At 42.0% G+C, this 20,919-nt stretch overlaps 1 long non-coding RNA gene across 1 annotated transcript in view; it reads left to right on the top strand.

The window, feature by feature from the left end:
- The window catches only part of LOC310710049, a 172,714-nt gene that overhangs the window by 11,856 nt on the left and 139,939 nt on the right, over nt 1-20,919 (top strand). The window contains exon 3 of the long non-coding RNA XR_014527761.1: nt 442-585. This is a non-coding gene — a long non-coding RNA (uncharacterized lncRNA). The remainder of the gene's footprint in view (nt 1-441; nt 586-20,919) is intronic.

The following is a 20,919-nucleotide window of genomic DNA, read 5'->3' on the forward strand; positions in this document are numbered from 1 at the left end:
ATAAAGCATCTCAGATCTGCTTCAACAGTTGCAGTTTCTTGTTTTTTAAGTGGGGTGGTAGTGGGTTAAGTTCATGAGTTTAATTTCTGCTTCAGCGCATGGGTGGCATAGGAAACTGGAAGCTGAGTGAAAAACAATATCTAACCTTGTTCATGCAATGGAAGAATGTGTGGTGTGCAGAAGGGGTATATTTTACTGGCAGGTCTAAAGTCAATCTCTCACTTTGCTGGGCATATTTGGCTGTTTCTTTCTGGCAGCGTGCCAGCCCGATGCATTTGAAATATATTTATGTTAAATAGGAATGCAGAAAGAAAATGCTGGGGTGTGTCAGGGTGTAATGGTTGCAACCCTGGAGGCCAACATTTTAATTTAAAGCTTGAAAGGGCAATGCGCTGCACTCAGTTAATCCATAAGAACTTCCTTATTTTTCTTTCCTCACAGGTCTCCACTCAGTTTTGACATTCAGCCCAAAAATCCAAGAACTCCCAGGACTGAGTGCTGAGAAATGGCTTCCAAGGATTTAATATTCTTTGTCTTCTGATGCTTCCCCTGATAATCCAAAAGGATATATAAATAGGGGAAATGGTAGGTAAATGCTCTAGGCAGCCAAATTGTATTCCCACTGCTAAAACCTAAACTGTTTATAAAATAAAATCTCAATTTGATAATGAATCTAGTGAGATCATGTTTATGGAATTTTGTCCATATACTCTTATGATGCATATACCTTTGCTTTTCCAAATACAATGAATGAAGTGTCATAAACCTCATTCTTCTGAATTAATTGGGAGAGACTGATGTTAGATTCCTGCATGTTGCAAATGTTAATGTGGAGAAAGGGCAGGGAAACACAGGGCGTGATGGCATCAGATCATACATTTCCACTGTGACATGCTATAGGAGAGATGGTAGGGGGTATATCACATTCAGCTGTTTTTGGCAGAAACCCAGCATTCCTTATCATGTTTGGTTGTGCCCAGAGATGCAGTGTATTATGAAGCATTTTAGCATTTGGTGGATCAGCGGAATGCAGTAAAATCTCAGGTTTCATCAGATGGGGCTATTCAGAGCACAACTGAGGAGAATCAAGAAGATATGGGTTCTCATGACATCATCCTATCTAACACTGAGGGGGAGGATGCAGTCAGGTGCCACGGTGGCAGGCCTTTAAGGCTAGCCAATCATGCATGGTACAGATCAGTTCACGGGTTGAGGCAGCACTTAGAATCAAGAATGGAATTGTTCATGTAAGGTAGACAAAAGGAGGTGCATCTTCCAAGCTCTTCCTTTAAGTCAGGTGTGGGCAATATTTGGCCCTCAAGATGCTGCTGAACAGCAACTGACATCATTCCTAGTCATTTGACAAACTTGCTGAGGCTAATAATAATAATAATAATAATAATAATAATAATAATAATTTATTTATACCCCACCCATCTGGCTGGGTTTCCCCAGCCACTCTGGGTAGCTTCCAACAAAACACTAAAATACAATAACCTATTAAACATTAAAAGCTTCCCTAAACAGGGCTGCCTTCAGATGTCTTCTAAAAGTTTGGTAGTTATTTTTCTCTTTGAGATCTGGTGGGAGGGCATTCCACAGGGTGGGTGCCACTATTGAGAAGGCCCTCTGCCTGGTTCCCTGTAACTTGGCTTCTCGTAGGAAGGGAACCGCCAGAAGGCTCTCGGCGCTGGATCTCAGTGTCCGGGTAGAACGATGGAGGTGGAGATGCTCCTTCAGGTATACTGGACCGAGGCTGTTTAGGGCTTTAAAGGTCAGCACCAATACTTTAAATTGTGCTCGGTGAGAACTGTTGTTCAGCAACCTCTGGAGGGCCAAAAGTTCCCCACACCTGCCTTAAGTTTTAGAGTGCCTCCACTAATTCGGATTGCATTAAGGAAGTTGCATTTATTTGCTGCTTGCTGCAGAGCCCTATATATTAACCCCATAACTGTCTGCTGCCATTCATTCCTGGATGTGTGGAAGTGCCCTCCCCCTCCCCCAAAAAGTGTAAGCTCAGAATTTCCCCCAATTTCTGTAGATGTTCTAGTTCCATTTTAAGAAAATGTAGCTTCCTTGTGATTTAAGGGATTGCTGCTAATCCTATGCATTTTTCTTAAATCTGATTGAGGTGTCATACTTCAGTTTTGTTGTCCGTTTGTTGTTGGTAAAACATGTTACCAAGGTTTTCACTAGAAGGTTCACAAGGGGGTTTGCCATGGAGATGAAAAGTTTGGTTGCTCCAATCAAAGACTGTTTAGAAGATGGTGGCCTGCCAGGTTTAACCACCTTGAAGATAAGACTCAAATGCTACAGAAGAACAATGGGCCTGATACGCCTTCTTGAGAAGCTTGAACTATTTAGACAGGCCCAGTGGCCTGGAAAGCTAAACAACATCCATATGCAATGATTTTCTTGATTCCCAATGTCGAAACTGAAAACCTCTTGGCTTTAAACTTTAAGCCTGTGTGTCCATTCCCCTGAGTATAAGAGTTTCTGGCAAACTATCAGTTCTTAAATATCACTTCTCCAATTACGTTCTCACAGGTTAGTATTTATGCAGACGGAGCTTTTCAAATCCTTGTAGTTGGTACTGGGCTGCAACTTAATGCATTACAGGTGGCTTTTGGCGGTTTGGGCTCACAGGCCAAACTGATTCCAGATGGTCACACGGTATGAGTAATAGCATCAGCTCATTAAGTTGCAAAGTTTCAACTACAGTCCCAGAATTATCAATGAAATAAAAGCTAAAGGAAAATCAGCTGTACTCTAAGTCATAAATAGGATTTTTCATAACTTTGAACTTTGGATTTGTCATTTGTTTCAATGTTATTAATAGGAGTGTTTTCTATGGAAAAAATATATGAAATGCTACGGAGCTCAGCTGCACTGTGGGTTCTGAAGACGTCTAATTTAAGAGTGATGCGGAATGAGACACTAGATACATATAGAGATGTTCATCTTATATCCTGAAATGTCTGAAAGGGTAGCCCACATGGAGAAAGCTGTAGGCTTCCTACACAACTGTGAAATCTGATTGAACCGGGGCTTTAGTAAAATCATTAAAACTCTGTAATAAACCACTTCTAAATGCATACATAAATAGCAAAAATGAATGGTTGCTTAGACCAAGGCCTTTTTTTCACTGCTTGGCTTGTGTGGTAGTAACAGAAGGGGCTCATAACTCAGGTACGTGTTCCAATACTTTTGTATCATGCCAAATAGGGAAACTATTGGTTTTGGGCAAAGCAATGACCACTCATGCCTTCTGATGTGGACCAAGAAGTATCTCAAAAGTTTAAAAATTTGGCTGTGTAATTCGGAACTAATGTGATTTGGAATTAATGTGATTTGATTGTCCTGTTAATAAAAATTATTATTATTTTTTTTTAAAGAAGTATCTCAAAAGTGCCTAGAAACTGCAAGAGACAGAGCAAGGGAATTTTAACATAGCAAGCCTCCACAATTTACATATTATTTTTAAATAGCTAAGGAAGTAATGTACATTTAAAATATTAGCAAAATATGTGTATAATATAATTTACAGTGCAATCCTACCCCTGTTTTCTTGGAAGGTTCAGTGGGACTTACTCCCAGTAAGCGTGCATAGGATTGCATCCCTAGCACTAAAAATCTGGATATGTTTTTTTTTTTTTCCTGACCCAGAAGTTGTTTTCCTTCCCAGAGAACAATGCCTGCTTGGGTGGATTTCTTGGGGACAGTTTGCCCATTTAAATGATGCTTTTGTTTATTCAAATTCCTTTTTAAAAAAAGGAAGACACATTCAATCGCCATGCAAAGTGGCGTGTTTTGTGAATGCAAGGAGGATCCCACTCGGCTACACACCGTGGAAATCCTTTTGCAATGCTTGAATGCGAAATCCTCACATCGAATTTGCTTTGGCTCTAATCAGCAGTGAAGCTGCATGCAACGCGGCATGTAGCAAAAGGGAACTTATAGGAGATAAGGACAGGCATATGTATCAAATGTTATGCTATTTGAAATTTAATTAGCCACATCGATTATTATGTAGGTAGTTCTTCCTCCCTCCTACATTTCTGAAAGTTTTGCAGATGTTGTACTACCACTATTTCCAGATGTTACAAGCCTTTTCCCCCCTCCCCAAAGTGCTGGGCTGTGGCCCAAAAAAGGGATTTTCTATTGGAAAATTCTGGCACTGACTGCAATTCCAGCCATGTATTGCTCTGCTGTGAGGAAATTATTGCGTGAGAGTAGAATGAGGATGCAGAAATGGAAGCGGAGGCTGGCTCTGGAGCTGAGCGTGGTGTCAGTCTGCAAGGGCAACTGTGGGTAAGGAAGGGGCAGCGTCCTATGATTATGTCAGCTTCCCTATCTCAAACACATCTGGATCAAAGCCCTGGCTACATGGGCCTTAATTTGCGACTCTAACTCGGGCTGACGCAAGCCAAAATTATGCTTTCAGAAATAAGCCTAAGCTGATCCAGCCAGAAAATTATGTGTCTATAGGTAACCCAAGTGCAGCCTGAAACTATTAGCGTACATTTCAAGCGCCGGGAAGGCAGAAATAACATCCAAAACAATTGCAAAGCGACAAACTAGATTTTTGAGGGCCTGGGGCTTTCAGGAATGTCAACATCAGAGGCTAGACATCACACAGGTCTGTCTGACCGCAGTCCTTTCCCATTTACAGCTGCCATGAGAACGTAAGACGAGTCCTGCTGGATCAGGCCAAAGGCCGATCTAGTCCAGCATCCTGTTCTCTCAGTGGCCAACCGGACGCCCTTGGGAAGCCCATGGCAGGACCTGCAACAGCACTCTTCCCACTTGCATTGCCCAGAAGATTGCCTCCAACGGAGGAGGTAGCGCACAGCTGTTGTGGCTTTGCCCTGAGGCTAGCCGGCTAGATGCACACAGCTCTGCCTAGCCAATTCCAGAAACCAAAGGCATTCTGGGCTTAGGGCCAGAGGTGTGTTATCTGGGCCAGCGAGAGAGATTGCATCTTTGGAGTGGTGGGAAAAAGCTCGAGGGGATCCACTACAGTCTATTATGTGTGCACGAGGTGAATTGTTATGCCTTGCTTTACCCAAGAGGCCCTGAAGGGTTCCAAGGGGCGGGTGGGAGAAATGGGCAACCATGAAACCTTTTGCATGGGAGCCTCACAAAACAGCCTCTGGTGAGAAGTTATAGAGACCCGGGGAGGTCTGTGGTCTGGGCTGTTAGGAACTAAGGACGATAAAACAGACTAATAAAAGTGATGTGTTGTGCACGTCCCATACAATGTCTATGAAAACCAATGGCAGACCTCATTTAGGGGCACAGGAGTCGGAACAATGGTTAACATATGTATCAGATTATAGCAAACATATGCAAAAGGTGAAGAGTAGGGGGAGACCAGATGCTGGAGCCACAGTTCTATCCCAGCGGAGAACACTGGGACTTGTATACCGCCTGGGAGTTCATATAATTCACGGCTAGCCATGTACAAAGACTTTTTGCAAGGGCCAATAAATAGCAATTGGAAGGTTATGGGTTACTGATGGATTTAGAGTACGTCTTCTAGTTTGCTGCAATTAAAACTGATGAAGAGCCTTTGCAGCATGTGACGAGTGGACTGGCACTTGGGGATGTGAATTTCATTTCTGCCTTTTGCACTAGCCTTCACATTATTGCAAACTCTACAGCCCAACCCTGTGCGTGTTTATTTGAAACCGAAGTCCACTGAGTGAGCAGTGTTTTTTTTCTGGAGGGATGCAGGGGGACGCATACCCCTAAGCATTTTGTGAATCTTTGTAATTTGGCCATTTACTGTATTTATTTTTCCAAATTTGAACTATAAAATGATGATATTCTTGAGTCAAAATGAGAGTACTCCTAAACATTTTTTTTAAGAAAAAAAGCACTGCCAATGAGACAAATTAGACACTGTGCTAAAGATCACATTTGAAGTGATGTGGTTGGTTTATTGATATCAAGAGCCATCTTAGAAGGTTTGATGTTGTGTCATGAAGGGGGGTGAGAGCAAGGTTCCCCTCTCTAGTTGTGCTCCTTATTAGAGTCTCCCTGGTGCAGCAGCTGTTAGCCTCAAAAGACAAAACCCCAATAGATGTTTTTGTGACATGTCTAGTTTGGCTCTAAGTGTGCCTGAATAGGGTTTCAGCCTTATTATCTTTATAATTAAGGAATGCGGCTAATAAATGAAACCAAGATGGAAACTAGTTTTGTCCTGGGTAAGTGATTAACAGTATCAAAGCAGAAAGAAAGCTGCTTGCAAGATTTAAGGTTTTTTACTCTTAAAACCTGTGCCTTCTATTGCAAATAGAATTTTTCCATGTAAAATTCAAATGGATCTGGCCATTTTCTCACCCATTTCCATCCCCGCCAGTGTGTGATACTCGGCTCTTTTCTGTATAAATGTCAAGAAACAACGGCAGGTTTGGATGGCACTACTGCTTACCAACTCTGTGCATTCTTTATTATGAATGAGAGCAGTAACTATGATTACATAGCCCACTAATTCCAATAGTGGGTCTATGCTGATTATGACTTAGCAGGTTACCACCATCTAAGGGACAGAATGTCAGAGTTAGGTTCATTTGTCATCCTGGATCCCCCCTGGGAGCCAATTTGAAAGCAGGAGGCGGCTGCTACCGTTCCATCACTTTGTGTTGCTTCAAGGAGACAAAGAGGAACTTGTTTGCTACTTGCTTTCATCTCGGTGCATTATCAGCCCTATTAAAAATAAGGAAAGAGCTCTTTCCCTCAGCCTGAGCAGTGCCGCCAAAGAGAGAAAAGAGAGAGAGAAAGCAAAAGGTAGCTTTTTATTCAAAGGACCTAAGGACCCCCCGACATATCAATCATTGTCATGTGTGATCGCAGCTAGGAGTATAAGAGAAACCTGTAGCCTGTCAGCCTTGCAGACAGATTCAGTGGTTATATGAGCAAAACCAAAGTGTACGAAATAACTGAATTCTCATTACAAAAGACCCTCAGAATAGAGGGACTTCACATCTAGCTGTGGTGAGAGAGGAGCCATTTATTCCACAGCTGTAGTGTACCCTATATGGATTACTCTTGATATGTGCTGGGGTTGGAGAAGCAAGTATGAGTCACATTTGCTCGTATGTGGGATTGGCTTCCTTTATATGGATCAAGGCTGGCCAGATTGACATTTGTTTGCCAACCAAGTCATTCTAGATAAGCCTAGAACCTTTATTAGGCTTTGATTCACCAGACAAAAATATATAAACACAAATAACTAAGACTTTTCTTGTAAAGGTCTTGTAAGGCTGACAGCTAGCTATGTACATGAAACACTGTGGACATCTGAAAGTGTTGTACAGATGTGTAGGTGTAGCAGTAAAGTTTTTGTAAAGGATTTTATGGATCTGTCTTCCGATACTGTGATTACTTAAAGCAGGCATAGGCAAACTCCGGCCCACCAGATATTTGGGACTACAATTCCCATCATCCCTGACCACTGGTCCTCTTAGCTAGGGATGATGGGAATTGTAGTCCCAAGCATCTGGAAGGCTGGAGTTTGCCTATGCCTGACTTAAAGCACACATCCCAGGATCACCGAGGATCAGGGTTGAAGATTGTATACAGAACTCTCTGATTTTTTTCAGCCACATGGGAAACAATTAATGCCTCTGAGTGTCTGTCTGGTTAATTTGTGTGTTGCTAGTTAAGCATGGTCGTTGCAACAAACCATCAAGTTCACAGCAATTGAAGGAAAAAAATGTTTTATGTGAAAAAGCCTTTAGCTATTTCTCTCAAAGAGTTCCTTTAATGCCCTCAGATGGTCCTCTCTGCAAGTGTCTCACAGGGCATATGTTTTAAAGTTTGAGCTTAATAGTCCTAAACTGACATTCCCCTCTTCCAGTTGGCAGCATCTGACCACAATGTGCTATAATAATGAAGGCCATCCAACATGACTCTGACCTATTTTTTCTTAAAACACCACCAACAAAAACATATTTTGGCTCCTGACTTTTGCTCCTGTTACTAAGCGCATGGGCTCCATCTGTACTATGCATTTAAAACAGGAGCATATCACTTTAAACAGTGATGGCTCCCCCCACAAACACTCCTGGGAACCGTTAGGGGTTTGGAGAATTGATTGACACCCTTGGTCCCCTCAGCGAGCTGCAGGTATCAGAGTGGTTTAACAGTCAATCCCTCTTCCTAGAGAATATTGGGAATTGTAGCTCTGTGAGGGAAATAGAGATCTCCTGATCACCGTCAGCACCATTGACAAACTACAGTTCCCAGGATTCTTTGGGGGAAGCCATCACTTCAAAGTGGTATGCTGCTGCTTTAAATGTACAGTGATACCTCGGGTTGCAGATGCTTCAGGTTACAGACTCCGCTAACCCAGAAATATTACCTCGGGTTAAGAACTTTGCTTCAGGATGAGAACAGAAATCGTGCAGCGGCGGTGCAGCAGCAGCAGGAGGCCCCATTAGCTAAAGTGGTGCTTCAGGTTAAGAACAGTTTCAGGTTAAGAACGGACCTCTGGAATGAATTAAGTACTTAATCTGAGGTACCACTGTATAGTAAAGACAGCACCTTATTAAAAGAAGGGGAAGAATCTGTGAGGGAACAAAATGGAGAACAGAAGGAGGCACATGCTCTGTGCAAAGAAAACAGGAGGCTAAGCTAAGAAGTGATTCATGCTGCCTAGATTAAGTATCTTCCATACAGTGTGAGAAGCTTCCTGTGGGTTATAAGGGCCTGCTAAAGTGAAAACAACCCTGCTGGCCATAAATCTGAAGCCTTACACATTCTTATAAAGTTCTGTCAGCAGTATCAAATAGTTTATAGCCCTGCATCAAATTAAGAACTGATTTCATCTAGCATCACCAGACATATCAGGTCAATGGATTACACAATGTTTTTTATGATTCTCATTTTAGTGATCAACATTGCAGGGATGGTCAAATGGGATATTCCCCTTGGTAACTCGGATGACTATGATGCCCTTTTCAGAGAGCCAAATGCCTGCAAAATCTCAACTGGAAAATATCTATATATATTCAGCTGTCAATTATTATGATTTTATTTGGGTGTGCCAAAAGTGGGGCCATGATGATGAAGTTTTCAGGTCTCATGAGGACAATCCACCCAATTAGGTGTTCCGCTGTGGAATTCATGAAGCATTATGCAATTGGATCATGTGATGTGGGTGGTTCAGGCATTTAGCAGTTAATCCTTGAGTGTTCTGGGTACAGGATGATGCAAATGCATTTCGATTTTGATGCCAAAGTGGAGTTAAAACTGCACAATTAATAGTACTGTGTCATTAAGTTTGTGTGCCTTCTAGTTTTCTGGATTCAGTTCATGGCTGAGTGTGATCTGGCAGCTATTGAAATTGTATCATGATTTGGATGGATTTGAGTGTAAACACATGTACCCAATTAATAAACAAGTACCGGTAAGTAATTTTTTTTATATACAAAAAGAAAAGACACAAAGAGTTCAACTTGGATGTAAAGATTTATCAAATAAACATCCTCTGCTGCTATGATTTCTATTGGAATAGATGAATGAGCAATGAAACAGCAGAAATTACAGAGTATTTAGCTCAGTGTTGCCCAGAGCATTGCTTCCCCATGAATGCTTCTAGATCTTCAACCTTTTGCTCAGTTGCTCCTCTGGACATAGCAGTTTACACGACAATGTCTTTTTAGAAGCAAGCTTTGTTGAGTTCAAAGTGAATATAGGATTGGTGCCTTCATTTCCCTAACCTGTTGGACACAATTTGATGGTTTCACTCCCTTCATCAGAAATGACTGTTGCAAACCATTGTGAGTACCTTCCTAGAAGGGTTCTAAAACTGCCCAACTAATATCTTAGAAGGAGCTATTTGTATTCTCACCCCGCAAGAGTATAGAGTGATTTGTGAAAGTTATTCTGTCAGTTACTTACTCTTAATATTAAGATGGGGAGGGGGTACACTGTTTGGAGACAATAAAAATAAAATATCTCACTATCTTGTCCAATCCCCAAAACACCTAATGCTAAAACAGCATTTCTCAACCTGTGGGTCCCCAGATGTTGTTGGACGACAACTCCCATCATCCCTGAGCTCTGGCCTTGATAGCTAGGGGTGATGGGAGTTGTAGTTCAACAACATATGGGGACCCACAGGTTGAGAAAGGCTGTACTAAAACCTTCTGCTCACTTCCTTGGAATGACCCAGTATCTTGGCCTTTGACTCTATCTATCTATCTATCTATCTATCTATCTATCTATCTATCTATCTATCTGTCTGTCTGTCTGTCTGTCTGTCTGTCTATCTATCTGTCTATCTGTCTATCTGTCTATCTATCATCTATCTATCTATAGTTTAGGGCCTACCCTATTCTCCTGTCTGTATTGTTAAAACTGGTTTGAAAACTGGTTTGTTCTTTTAAGATGGTTTAAGTGGGACCTCATGGTGAAAGGTGAGTAAGAAATCTCATTAGTTAAGGGTGCTTCTGAAATTCTCCCCATTCAAATTCCTCATTGGATTTTGGCTTTTTGAATAACTTGACTTTCTTTCTGAAGGACCAATGCATGGGAAGTCCTCCACTCTTCCATTTTGCACAGTGTGCTCACACCAGCTATGCATCCATCTCCTCCACCTAGAGCACATGTGAAACCTTCCCTGTCCCCCTCCTTCCAAGGCACCTATTCAAAGATTAAGGGGAAGGAGGAGCACAAATGGATCAAGAACACTTTGCGCATGGAGGACTCTACCACATGCCCCCTGCATTACATCCTTTAAAGATATCTTCTTACCAGGGGCTGCCACCTCTGCTCACAGTGCCCCCAACCCTGCCAACTGGTGGCCACACAACCTGCAGAGTGATGACATTTTCCCTTACATAAATATTATATAGGAAGATATACAGTGTTTTCACGCAACATTAATAACGAATGGCTTATTAGTCAAAGGTTGACTTCATTTGCTCTTGGTGAGTGCAATGGAATGCAAAGCAGATCATTTTCTCTTGGTTGTATATATTTGATGGAAACATAAGTCAAAGGCATACAAGGTGCAACTATATTATGAAGATATTGTTTCAAATGTAGTGACTTTTCTGCCCAGAAGCTTCTATTTTTATTTTGTTTTAAAGAAAGCAATGAGCTTTGAGTGTCAGGCTGGATACTCAAAGGAATTAAGTTAATGCAGCACGGAAGATGGATCTGATTACTATAGAATACTTTATTCAATACTCAGGACAGGGAACAAACCATCAACTCATAAAGTCAATAAAGACAACATAGCCGCTTCTTAAAAAGATTGCCAGGGAACATGATATGTACAGTGTGGTTAACTATGAAATGTTCAAATCACAAATGAGCCAGGCAGTGAGCATCTGGATTATTTTAGCAATCAGCGAACGGAAGCTGGGCATGTGACTTCTGCCGGAGGCCAAAGGGCAAAACTGGCTATGATTATCTTGTAAGTCAAATGAAATGGTGACCATAGTTCTAAAAAAAAGAATAAAAAAACCCCGTGAATAAATTGGTTTTTAAAAAACAAAAACAAAACAACCCATAATGATTTGCCTTCATGCTTGATCCTAATTGTTGCAGGAGCATTTTGCTTCAGAGATTACTTACATGTTAACTCTGCTGAGTGCTTGCTCTAGCTAGATTCCACAACCCAGAAATAAAATGGAAGTTTGGTGGTCAAGTGGGATTGGTGGGACAATAGTTGCATTTCTGGCTTTGTTTCTCCTTGTGTGATTAAATTCATGTGCGGGGAAGCAGGAGTGTGCTAATAAGCCATGCCCCCTCTAACATGTCATCACCTTTTTGTTTACAGCCCTTTGGGAGCTGGAGAGACCTCTTGGAGTGGGGAGCTTTCCCGTCTTTGTCTTCATTAACTTCCTGCAGGTGAAGTCTCAGTTAGGGATAGATAAATTTGCTGGTTTCCATTTTCCATTTTTCCAATTTTATGTGTGGTTCTCTACATTTCCACATCAGTTTGAGGTTGTTGTTGTTTTTATATGTGTTGTTTTTATATGTTTTTATGGCCAGATCCTGAAGCTGAGGCTCCAATATTTTGGCCACCTCATGAGAAGAGAAGACTCCCTGGAAAAGACCCTGATGTTGGGAAAGATGGAGGGCACAAGGAGAAGGGGACGACAGAGGACGAGATGGTTGGACAGTATTCTCGAAGCTACAAACATGAGTCTGACCAAACTGCGGGAGGCAGTGGAAGACAGAAGTGCCTGGCGTGCTGTGTTCCATGGGGTCACGAAGAGGCGGACACGGCTAAATGACTAAACAACAACAGCATATGTTGTTCTTATATATATATTTAAAAAATTCTTATGAAAATTTATTAGCATTTTAGTCTTATATCTTTGTATGCAGTTTTGCAAAAATCAGACAACTCCCCATTCCTGCGGGGGTTGTGTTCCTGGCTGCCGTGCACTTCAGCAGGATGTGCATAAGTCTGCCCCACTCCACCCCAGTCCCCTTGCAGCACTGAAAATGGCATGTTGTGCAAGTGCTGGTTGGCGCAAGTGGGTCAGCGCTTGTATACACAATTTTGCAAGGCAACTTCGCCTTACATAATGCATTTTTGCATGTTCCTTTCACTGATATATGCATTTTTTAGGCACGCTTTCTCTTAGCGTATGCATTTTTGTACACCTTATTTGGCTGCAGAACTGCACTGCCAAATTCAGAGTGATGTAAGTTTTGAAAGGTGGCTTTGTCTTGTTTCACGGAACGTTTCAGAAATTAGGAAGGTTCACCTTTAAATGAGAACTGAATCAGATTTCTCCCTCAGCCCTACCACCAAGTTATGAAGGGCTATACAAAAGTGGAAAGTGATGCAGCAGAGGGGCGGGGCGCTTGCCATCTCCATCACACAATTTTAATTGTGTGAGGGAAAAGAACACTGGAATAGGACTATCGCCTTGCCAGTAGCACACCTAACTGGGAGCCATGATGGCTGTGGTCTGGGGTCAAACCTCAAGGAAGCACCAACAATGCATCTGATTGAAGAACCACATACATCAGCTCACCATTTCATCCCATATTTCATTCTCTTTTTCAAATGTTACTGGAGCAGTCTGGGATTCAGCCAGGGTGAAGTGGCAACTATGCCACAGAACTAACATTTGAGGTGGGACTATATAGTAATCCTTCCTGAAAGAACCTGCTGAGATATGGTCTCTCAGGGAACCTGGGTCACATCAACACCATACATCGAAAGCACTCTTAACCACTTTAACAGTCATGGCTTCCCCAAAATAATTCTGGGAACTGTAGATGGTGCAGGATGCTGTCCTCATCGATCTAACATTCCCAGGACTCTTAAACAACAGTTCCCAGTGGCATCAAAGTGCTTCACATTTATGGTGTGGGTGTGACCTTTGAAGGTCTGCACTGAATTTTATTTTCTTCAGTTAATTGCTATAGCTTTGTATTCTCTTCTTGCTCTGTGGTGGTCAATATGTTTTTAAAAAATTCATTTGCAAGGACAGTTTGTTCCCCTCTGAAATTCAGAATGTCAACAAATAATACAGAAGCAATGAGAGCTCCTGCAACCATGATTAGCTCAGAGTGTTGTTTTATGATTCTCTAATAAAGCCCTTCATAAAACTAACAATGTTTACAATGGCTGTAATCATGGCAACTTAACAAAAGCTTTACTTCTGGGATCCCCACTCTCCATTACCAATAAAATCACTGGGAAATTTACTGATTCCAGTTGCTTTTAAGTTCCAGATAGCTTCTATGCTGCATTTTGCTTTTGCAAAATAATTTGTTTTACAAATATCTGGGTGCCATTTCTTTCACAATGCAATGCAGGCTACAATTTCTGCAGGTATGTTGCTTCCTGCAATGCGACTCATTGGCTTACTTCATGCTGCAAAGAAATCCTGTTATGTGTACTATATCTGAGTGTTTTTCATGACCATGAGCAATGCTTGTTTTTTTGGTGCAGAACTATTAGAATTAGGTCAGTTGTGTTTTTTTTTTACTACTCAGAGAGATTTGTTGGAGTGAAACTTTAAACTTGTGTTGAAGCATAAATCACCCATCAATGGTCACTTCTCTGATTTGGGTCAGATTCCTTCAGATTTCACAGACGTTCTTCGTGTTATGCAATTATGAGTGTTGAAAATGAAAACAAACTTCTCCAGTTAACGTCTCCCTTTCTCCTTCCAGACTCATTGACTGATGAAGGGTATCTTTAATGGGTCGTGATTAATGAGCAGCATAAAATGGAATAATAAATTATTAGAGAGTATGTGAATCTCTCTAGATAGATATGTGTATATATGTATATCAATAGTTCTAGCTAAAGTATTATACAAAGAAAGCAGTGGGGTTATCTGCAGAGCAGGCACTCCTAAAGAAAAAGAAAAGGGAAAAAAAACCAAACCCAGACCTTACTTCGTGAGCAGTGCATGAAACTCTATGATTTGCAAAGAAGCAGATAATTCCCCAACTGTGTCAACAACCAAGGGGCAAAATGGGTTTTGAGACAGAAATGGACCATATAGAAAAACAGTGCTTAATCACTGCTAATTAAAAGTCAATATTCTAAGGGGGGGGGGAGGGACAGCAAACCCAACTTAGTAGCCACCTGCCTTCTCTTTGACAACCGTTTGGAAGATCTGTAACTTGCACTACATAGGGAGTGCTGCCTGTAAGTGTATCACCTGGTTGGAATTTTTCACGGAGCTTGAATTTTTTACAAAACATCCCCAGTCAGGCAGAACTGTGCAAATTAAATTGGATTTACATTACAAAATAGGTACCAAGTTCAGGCATCGAGGAAACGCCCGGGGAGAGGGGGACAAAAGCTCTGTAGAAAATGGGGAAAAGTACTGAGCCCTGGTCTAGGTAAACAACATTAAAAGGGTGGATTTGACTAAAAGTGCAATCAATTTGCTCTTGCAGCCTTCCTGAAGGCATCTTGGCTGGCCACTGCTAGAAACAGGATGCTGGGGCTAGATGGACCCTTGGTCTGATCCAGCAGGGTTCTTAAGTTCTTATGTTCTCAAATGGAAATTCCAGCTTCATCTACCCTGAGGGTACAGAACTGAGATGCATAAGAATGAATTAAATGTCAGAGGAAATAAACAGATTTTGGTACACCATAAGAAAGTGGCTGTGAAGTTATTATAGGATAAAGTGTGCAGGGTCACAATGGCCTGACCCTCCTGTTTAACCCACCCCCACCCTCCACTGTAAAGGAAAATGAGAAACTTATTTCAGTAACCCCCACACATCAGGATCCAGTTCGTGACTGAATAGTATACAGTTGACTAATTTGATTTTCCAGGAATAGCTGAATCCTCTCTGACTTGTTGCAGGTTGTGTTATCAAAATATGGGGCTTGCCCCTGCAACACAGAGAGGTATGTATATGAGGATCTGTAAATATGGAATTGCTTCCATATGCTGTCAAGATTGCATCTACTTTGGGAATGTCATTACAGTCCAACATAATCTTGCGTAAGCTGTAATGTAAACTGAAATCTTATTGCAATTTATTAACAATTGGAAATGAATCCAGGCTTTAAGTTTGGAGAAGCAGAAAAGCAAAAAGGAACTCGGCATATCCCATCCAACGAGCCACCCTCAAAATCAAAGTCACTAGAGCTCCCATCCTGACTCATAGTGCAGGAGGGTCCACCACATCCACTGTACTATCACAGTGTAGGCTCTGCCATTCACAGATCAGCCTGCAAAATATGGATGGCCTTATCTCAATGAGTAAACAGCTAATTCAGTGCTAGAGCACATGTTTCCCAGGTCCAATCCCTGGTATCTTCAGGTAGGACTGTCTGAAATCTAGAAAGCAATTGCTGGTCATTGTAGAGTCTACAGTGTAGAACACTATAGACCAGCCTTCTCCAACATGGCCCCTTCCATAAGTTTTGGACTACAAATCCCACCGGACCTAGGAAGCTATGCCAATGGTTGGGAATGATGGCAAATATAGTCCAAAACATCTGGAGGGTCCCAAATTGAGTAAAACTGCTCCAGACAGTACTGAGCTAGATGAGACAACTTACTTTGATGCTGTTTACTATGCTCTGGAGCACATCTTTTGAAAACACACCACCACATTAAGAACAGCCTTATGGAACCAAATGCATTATCCAGGTAGCCACTGAGAGCAGCTAGTTAAGGGTGTAAGAAGGGCTGGGCCGTTTTGCCACTTGAGGCAAAAAAGAAAGTAGCGCCCCACCACCACTGCCCCCTGCCACTACCATGTGAGGTAACTGGAGGCAACCCAAGGTAGGCCCAGGGTGCTGAAGGCAGCAGGGAAGAAGGAAGCTGCAGAGGAACAGATGGCAGCAGGTGGCAGTGAATGAGGAGAGCGACAAGTGCAGGAAACAATGAGTGGCACGTTCATTGGGGCCTGGATCTGTCCCCAGCCTGGCACCTGACGGAACTGCATCATGGGTGGACTGGCCCTAGATGTATGCCTTGACCGCAAGAGGGAAGGCTGAACTATTTCTGCATATTACACCACACACCATAACCCCCCACAAACTAGCATGCTTGGGTCAACTCACCGGACTATTCCTCTAACAACACAGTAGGTCTCAGATGTTTCAAAAGGAAATATAGGAACAGGGTCACATGGGGCATTTTGGCTGATGCCAGGAACTTCATCCTTCTCTGTATGAAGCCCAAGGAAAGGAGTTCATGGAGGTTAAATTGTAAGCCAACACAATTTGTGTTGTATAAAATCATTACTGGTGCCAGGGCATGCCCATTCATGCATCAGCCTTAGCTTCCCATTTCCTGGCTTTGAGCTAATAGGAGATTCTGGTCCTAAACCAACAGGGTGCTGTTTTTTTTAAAAATCACCGAATTAGTGTTTGCCATTGATAATTGATCATTCATTTCCCTAACTGTGACGATCAAATCTTCAAATAAGCCCTCTTAAGGGTGACATACTATTCCGCTCCAAAACCAGCTAAAACTTGCTAATCCAGGGAAATGTTTTGTAATGACATCAGTGTGATATCTGGCTTCATATCCAGAAATGATACGCACGTTGACTCAGTATCCTGATGTGACTTTCCATGCTCTACGAACCATTTGTTAAATGGATTTCCATTTCATTGGCAACAAATAAACTCCTTGCCCCACATGCCAAGCATCAGCGTAGCGATGAGTGAAAGGGGAGAGGCATTCCAGGGAGAGGTCAGCAAGGAACACTGGGTTAAAAGAAGGTATGCAAAGCATTGTGGCAAGTATTAAATATGCCATTTCCTGCTACAATAATGCAGATTTAAAGAAGTACAGAGTTCTTCAACCCTACTGTTTTCAGTCTGGTTCCACACGGTGAGAACCCTCGTATGTTAGCTTAGCATATTTTGAATCTTCTGGTCCCCTCTCCCCTGATATTGTTACACTTCCAGCTCCTACCATTCCTGGCCACTGATCATGATGACTTGGGTTCCTGGAAGCTGGAGTCCAATGACATCAGGAGCGCCACAGGCCCCTCATCCCCAGGCTACATCTTATACCTTATCCTAAAGATCCTAAGAAGCAGCTCTATCTATAGCTCCTGAGCTCAGTCCTCTTCACTGTGTTATCTTCGCTATGTTTAATAAACACAGCACTGTCTTTCAATAGTCCCAACACCACAAAAATCTGTGGAATTTCCACGTGCTCTATAAAGGATGAAAGAACACTGATTTAGGATTCCTTTTGTGACATAATGTGAGTTCCTGTCCTTTTGAAGGCTGTTGAATGGTTTTTAGCAAACTAGGACCCAGACCTGAATGAAAGTGGAGTTTTGATGAATTTGAAAGACGTCTTGCTGGACTGTAAAAGCTATGCACATACACTTCCCCTCCTTAACCCCCAAACAAATAGGGAAAGCTTTCATTTTCAAGACAGTGGAAAGAGGAAAGCCGTTCTGGTGGTTGCTTAAAGAGCGTTTAGTAATTTTATGCATACTCTCTTGGGGACTGAGTGATGAAAACGCCTGCATGTTTTAACACAGCCTCTTGCATGTTTTGGTTCAAAAGAGAAATGGCAAAATTACTGGAACAAACCCTGGACTAATGATCTACAGTGTTATTCCCTGCTGGGCACGACATTGAGGAAGCAGAACGAACACACTCATGGTAGGAACCTCTAAATTCAGGTTCTCATATTCTTAGTTGTAATGGTAGTCATTGAACGTTACAATTTTTCTTGAACCTACTGCTTATCGCCTTTGCAGTGCCCTTAGTTTTCATCATACATTCCTGGTCTGGATCTGACTGCAACACTATCTAGTGGTTGGTGAGTATAGGGTAGTTTCTTTGTAGCAGGCGTTGCTTTCCAGACCTGCACAGACGGGAGCTATGGTTAAAAAAATCTGAAAGGCACCAGGTTGGCCAAGGGTGCACTGGCGGAGGAAGGGAGAGACGGGGGGAGCACACCGCCCCTGGAACCATTGGGGAGGGGGTACCATCGCGGCTGCTCCCCTGGACATGCGCCACACACCCCCACCGCGCCAGGCGCCATGCCCCCACAAGCGGTGCCACGCCCCCAGGACGCATGGCATGACCCTGCAGGTGGCGCACCATGCCTCCGGGATGCACACCACACCCCCAGGATGCGCGCAAGCCATGCCGCCACCTGCTCTCTGCCCCTGGTACCAGAGCTTGCAGCTTCACCACTGCAAGGGTGCTTTGGAGATACTCCTGCAATACTATGGATGCCAGTAATCCCTGTAAGGGATGCAGGAATGAAAGGGAACCAGGAAGAAAGCTAGCCAGAAGGGGAGGGAAGAGCTAGAGATTAGAACTGTAATGCAGCGAAGAGGTTAAAGCACCTCATTTGTTGTCCCAAGAGAAACCTGATAGAGATACAACAGTCACCAGAAGAAGCAGTGGCAATTTGCTATGATTTTGCAGAACATGCTTGCAACCAATGTGATATTCTTAATTTCTTCTTAATTTCTTCTTAATTCCCCCCGTCAGACTTGCATTACATTCCTAATTGGAACATTATCCCCAATTGTTCATCAAGAAGCCTATCCAGATTATCAGTCTTCCAGCCATGTCTTTAACATTTGTCTGTGACTGTTCTCCAAGTCCCATTCCAAGACACTCTGCTGCGGTTCACCTGCACCTATTTGTTTTATTCAATTTATGAGCCACCTAACTGAAAATATTCTCTAGGAAACAAATACAGTGATCTAGATAACATTAAAAGAAGCCATACAACAGCTCAATAAAACCGCAAATCTCTAAAAGCAACACAGTAATAGATAAAACTCAGCCATAAAATCCAGTTACAGGTGCTTCCAGACTGCTGATATTTCCAGATGAGATTCAGTCACATGCTGGCAAATTCAAGTTGAGCAATCATAGTTGAATGGGAGATCTTGTGCAAACCACTTCCACTGAAGATCATACTTTTTGTGATAAGGAAAATGATGGCAGAAAACTCCTGGAATATGTGGGATAACACTTGCTGTGATGTGGTGTTATCCAGCCTCCCCACAAACAAATGAGAATGAATGCTCATTAAATAGTGGCTGGGGCAACCCAGCCAGATGGGTGGGGTATTATTATTATTATTATTATTATTATTATTATTGCCACCTAACCTCCCCACAAACAAATTAGGCCAAATGCTCAATGAAAAAGTTAGCTGGAAGCGGCCACAGACTCAAATTAAAACTGCAGAACCTAATCCTTACAAAATTCGGCCCAGCTAGAAACACTAAGAAGTGGCCCAAGTGCTATTACTTTGCAGAAACTAAAATAAAACAAGGCGTTAGGAAATGTTAAAATGTGTTAAAACAACTATTACCTTAAGACAATGTGCACATGCTAAGCAGCAGATAATATTGGACTAGTGGTGGATTTGGTAGACTTAAATAAAAATAAGGATCGATTCTCCATTATATTACTAGACACTAAGAAGGCTTTCGACAACATTTATAAAAAGTATATGGAAGTACTGGTAGCTTTAACTAAATTTGGATTTCCACTGGACTTTATAAAATGGATTAAAGTATTGTATGTTTCACCAACATCTGGTTAAACATCACCAACATCTAGTTTCACCAACATCGAGTTAAAATGAACAATATTATGTCTGCTCTTTTTCCAGTGCCTCAAAGGTGTCAGCCAGGGATGTCCACTTTCACCTTTGCTTTTTGATATATGTTTAGAACCCCTTGCTTGCGCTATTAAACAACATTGTGAGATTCACGGAGCAGTTCACAATCCAGCTGAATACAAAATAGTATTTTTTTCAGACCATATCTTTCTGTTTATTTTGAAGCCTCAAACCTGTATTCCTAATCTGATGTGCAACAACAGCTCTATCTGTATCACATGAAAAAGAATAATAATTGAGGGAAACCCCAGAGAAGTACGGTAAGTTTCCAGCAACAGGCTACCAGGGACTAACTTGCCACAACTCCACAGGGCACATTGAAAGAACTTTATAAGCCAAAAGTCACAGGAAGACAGAATATACCTTTTTTTTTTTGCAAGCACCATGCATTCAGACATATGAACTGACCCTTAGTAAAACCACAGAGATAACTCAAAACAATTTTTCTATAATCTTGTAAAGAATTGTGCTGATGTTGCTTCTTAATAAATATTCCTCTGGTTTACAAGCTGCATCTTGAAATTCTCAATATGACATCTAATAAACATAACAAATCCCAGCCACATCCCAGCAGCATTTGCTTCAAATTAGTGTCTGAGCTTGGAGTCCAGTTCAGGGGTGTCTGTGTTCCTTATGCATAAAACCTGCCCTCCTTCAAATAACAAATGTAGCAAATCAGTCAAATGACCCCACAAAGGCTCCCCAAATGAATGAGTCTCATTGTTTTTAGGAGACTTCAGTGTTACCCAAGGAATTATGCCTTCAGGGAGATTTGTCCTGAGATTTCCATTTGCTAATGAAGAAGGATGTATTGGATTAATCAGGTGCAAAA

The sequence above is a fragment of the Podarcis liolepis genome (genome assembly GCF_965112155.1).
Source record: "Podarcis liolepis genome assembly, chromosome: 6".
Lineage (NCBI taxonomy): Eukaryota > Metazoa > Chordata > Lepidosauria > Squamata > Lacertidae > Podarcis > Podarcis liolepis.